The sequence below is a fragment of the Chrysochloris asiatica genome, unplaced genomic scaffold (genome assembly GCF_000296735.1).
Source record: "Chrysochloris asiatica unplaced genomic scaffold, ChrAsi1.0 scaffold00112, whole genome shotgun sequence".
In the NCBI taxonomy this organism is placed as follows: domain Eukaryota; kingdom Metazoa; phylum Chordata; class Mammalia; order Afrosoricida; family Chrysochloridae; genus Chrysochloris; species Chrysochloris asiatica.
In genome coordinates this window covers 7,930,666-7,934,674 of record NW_006408630.1, presented here as the reverse complement: position 1 = coordinate 7,934,674, position 4,009 = coordinate 7,930,666, and the positions used below count along the sequence as shown (strand labels likewise).

The 4,009-nt window shown below is 42.3% G+C and overlaps 1 pseudogene; it reads right to left on the bottom strand.

The window, feature by feature from the left end:
• Window positions 1–1,467: 1,467 nt before the first annotated feature.
• LOC102826269 lies at window positions 1,468–3,389 on the bottom strand (annotated as a pseudogene).
• Window positions 3,390–4,009: the final 620 nt, after the last annotated feature.

The window sequence follows — 4,009 nt, the reverse complement described above, 5'->3', positions numbered from 1 at the left end:
GTAGCAACAACTCCTACTCCTTTAATGTTTGAAGGACATTTAGGTTGTTGCCATATGTTTATTATTATTACAAAGGAAATCTTGTAGTGAACAACTTTCCATATTTCATTTAGACCAGAGATCCATCCTTATGCAATTCAACTAGGTTTTTTTTTTTTTTTTTAAACATTTAATAGTTGTCATTTCTGACTTCACAAACATGTGTTGTCTAGATGTCTCCTGCTAAGCCCATGGATCAGATCACTTCAGGTAACATTCACTTGAACCAGACTATGATGACACTACAGCCTCACTTAGCATGAGTTTACTTGATCTCTACAGAGATCAGCTTCGTACCTTGGTAAATTTCTCAAGATTTCTCCCCTTTTCGCCTTGTCTAAACTTCTTCTTCCCTAATATTGGTACTGTTGTTAAGTGCCTTTGAGCTGGTTCAGACTCATAGTGACCCTGTATAGGGTTTCCAAGAGCAGTGCCTATCTTGCTGTTCAAACTGACTTTGCAGTCCAGCACATTAACCCACAGCACCACACCAGGACTCCACCCTAATATTAGTGAATTTTCAGCATGATTTGTACTAGCAGCTGCTTGATTGTGACATAAAACTAGTAGCACATCATCTAGGTACTGGAGTGATTTTGAAAATCCAAACAAAACAAAACTCTAATTCCACCAACCTGAATATTCATGATAATACTTAAATTCCAGTCTGAGAAGCAAATCAAAATTTCTATGTCTGTTGTCTTGAAAATATTCCATATGAACTTCAAGGAATAAAATAACTAGCTGACTAGAGGAATGAACGACTTAAAAAAAAAACATAAAACACAATTATGTAATTTTTTTTTGTCAGTGTCTTAAACACATAACTTTTTCAAATATAAAAACATTTCCTGAAAACAATCCAATGCACTTATTTGGAGAATTATTAGTTAGATAGCATAGCACAGCAGTAGGTAAGCTTGGTAGCCTGTTGGAAATGATGGCTGAGTGGTGCATAGAGGTGATTGGGTGAGCAAGGTTACCCAACTGCTCGCCTCCTATTTCACACATCCCTCCCCTGATCTCCTAGGCTCTTGTATTGCTAGAAAATTCTTAGGATACTCATTCACTCACTCATTTACTTAACACATATTAACAGAGTGCCTACTCTTCCCCTTACACGGCACCACAATCCACACCAAACTAACTGCTAGTAGGTTAATTTTGGCTCACTGTGATAACGTAGAACAGAGTAGAACTGCAACATAGAGTTTCTGAGGCTATACATCTTTATGACACATCTTTCTTCTGTGAAGCAACTGATGGGTTTGAAACATCACCCTTTTGAGAGTAGCACCGGAAGCATGTCACAAAGGCTGGGGTGTCAGTGTGGTGGTTGGAGTAGCTGCTTCCAGTGAAGCAGTAATGAGAGCCTCTTTCTCCATGAACTGCTGATGTGAGCAGAAGCCTTTTCTGGATCAAAAGCTGTCACAGTAGCCCTTCCATCTCTTTCAGGAATATTTTGTACACATCAACCTTAGTTTGTATTGAAACAGGAACAGAGGGACCGGATTTGGGGGCTGCTTTGGCAAGAGGCACAACAGAATCAAACTCTGACTTCCTTTGGGGCACGCCCGTAGCCCCTTTATTCTCCCACTGTACTCTCAGTGCAGTGGGCACAAATCGAGTAATCTCCGCCTTGGGATTAGTGATCTGTGGCTTGGCACTGATAGTTGCTGTGGCTTTCTCCTCAGTGATGACTGTGCTTGTATCATCCGCCTTAGGTCGCTGAATCAAGTTGGGTGGGACACTGAAAACCCCAGGGTTTGGCAAGGGAGCTGGTGGGAAAAGCCCAGGTGAGGCAGTTCCAAGTGGAGGCACCAAAGGTGGGAGCATCATGCCAGGATGAGGTGGAGGGATATCTGGAGGTGCATGGGAGGTAGCCATGGAGAAGGGCCCCGGGGAGGAGGGTCAGGAGGCAGACCTGGAGGGGGGCCTGGAGGGGGAATTGGGGGTCGGCCTGGAGGTGGCCCTGGAGATAAAAGTCAGGGTAAAGGCACTCGGAGTCCTGGCATTCCAGGTGGCCTCAGGAATGGAGGAGCTCCTGGTGGTGGTCCAGGAGGAAGGCCTGTTGGTGGTCAAGATGGCCTTTAAGGTGGAGCAGGTGGTGGTCCAAGGGGTGGTGGTCCTGGCATGGGAGGTGCCTGTATCTGAGGAGGAACAGACTGGAGGAGCCTGCTGCTGTGAAGAACCAGTAGATGTGCCATCAGAAAGCAATTCCTCTTTATGTTGCTTTTGTGATGGTTTTTCTGCTTCAGAATCATCAGAATTATCTTCATCATCATCTTCTAAAAATTCCTCTACTTCTCGTACCTCCTCAGGGATTTCCTGGCCTGCCATTCAAAGCATCGTGGCTTGAAGAGGAGTCACCTCCTTCATGTTTTTCTTTTTCTTCCTTGATTTTCCAGACAAATTTGCAAATCACACACTCAGATCAGACTTCTAATCTTCATTGTTGTCTCTGTCATTATCATTATGGTGCACAAAGTCATCCCCCTAGCTCTCTCACCATCTGATCTGTCAGTGTTGCTGTCATTAGTGCTGTCATCATGCTAATCTTGATCCATGTCCTCAGGAAAGCCATCATCTTCACTGGTGCCAGAGACATCTGCATCATGACCTCACTGAGTACGTTCAGGACTATATAACATATCTTTACCTCGTCTATGAGGGGGAAGATCTAGGGTAAAGCTCACTTTACGGCCATACATCTGTAAGACCTGAGGAGGAGGTGGACAAGGGGAAGGACCAGGAGGCTTTCTATCAGGGGGCAAACGTGGAATACCATGTCCAAGAAGAGGAAGCATAGAAATTGCCTGAGTTGGTGGTCCATAGGCTGAAAGTCTTCTTAAGGATGGAGAGTGGCTGAGCACCAGAAGTGGAATGTCCTGGATCAAGATGTTGGAAGGAGCATGGGTCATATCTGGCAAAGGAATACTCTCAATTTATACATGCTGAGCATTCTTAATAGCATCAAAATATTGGCTAAGTCGAGCCCTCTTCTGTTCATATTCTACTTCAAGCTTTCTCAATTCTTTGTAAATATCTGGATTCTCTTTTTCATAAAGTCGTAGAATATGATCAAAGGTTTCCACAGTTTTTTATGCTTGTCTTTCAGAACCTTTTCATTTAATTGTGGCTGTTGCACTGGATTAAACTCCATTTCATCTAATTTCTCCATGTCACAAATAATCTGTTTGGGATCCTTCATCTTTAAAACTGCAGCTTGTACCATCATACGTTGTTTTTTGTTCTTTTTTAAATTCTCTTTTCTGGGCTTCCTATTGGGCCTGGACTATGGCGTTCATAAAATTTCCACTCTTGGTGGATGATGTAGATCTCCATCCCATGATGGCAATCTGTTTGATTTACTTGTTATTAAAAAAAAAACAAAAAACAACACTTCAGTTGGGCTCCCGGTACTGCAAGGAGGAGGCAGGGGTGAGTCCCTGTTTCTTTTGCTTCCTGGGGGCCTTCACCCCTGCCTCTTGGTCAGCCACCCAGCCACTGCCATCTTGAAACTTCTTTCTGTGTAATTCTTAAATCTCTGTAATCAAGGACAAGACTAATATAGTCTTAAATCCATTTTCTGAACTCTTCCTTCATATAAATAATTGCTGGCTCATTAAATAATATTTGACATAATAAAAACAATTTTACAAAAAAAAAATCATTAAAAAGGCAAGAAAGAAGGAAAAGGTCAAAATGGATGTTAGAAGAGACATTGAAACTTGTTCTACAGCGTAGAGATGCTAAAGCAAATGGGAGACATGAGGAGGTACAAGAGCTGAACAGAAAATTTCAAAGATCAGCTCGAGACGATAAAGCCAAACATTACAACAAAATGTGCAATGATATGGAATCAGAAAACTAAAAAGGAAGAACATGCTCAGCATTTCTCAAGCTGGGGGAACTGAAGAAAAAAAATCAAGCCTCAAATTTTGTTATTGAAAGATTCTCTGGGTAAATT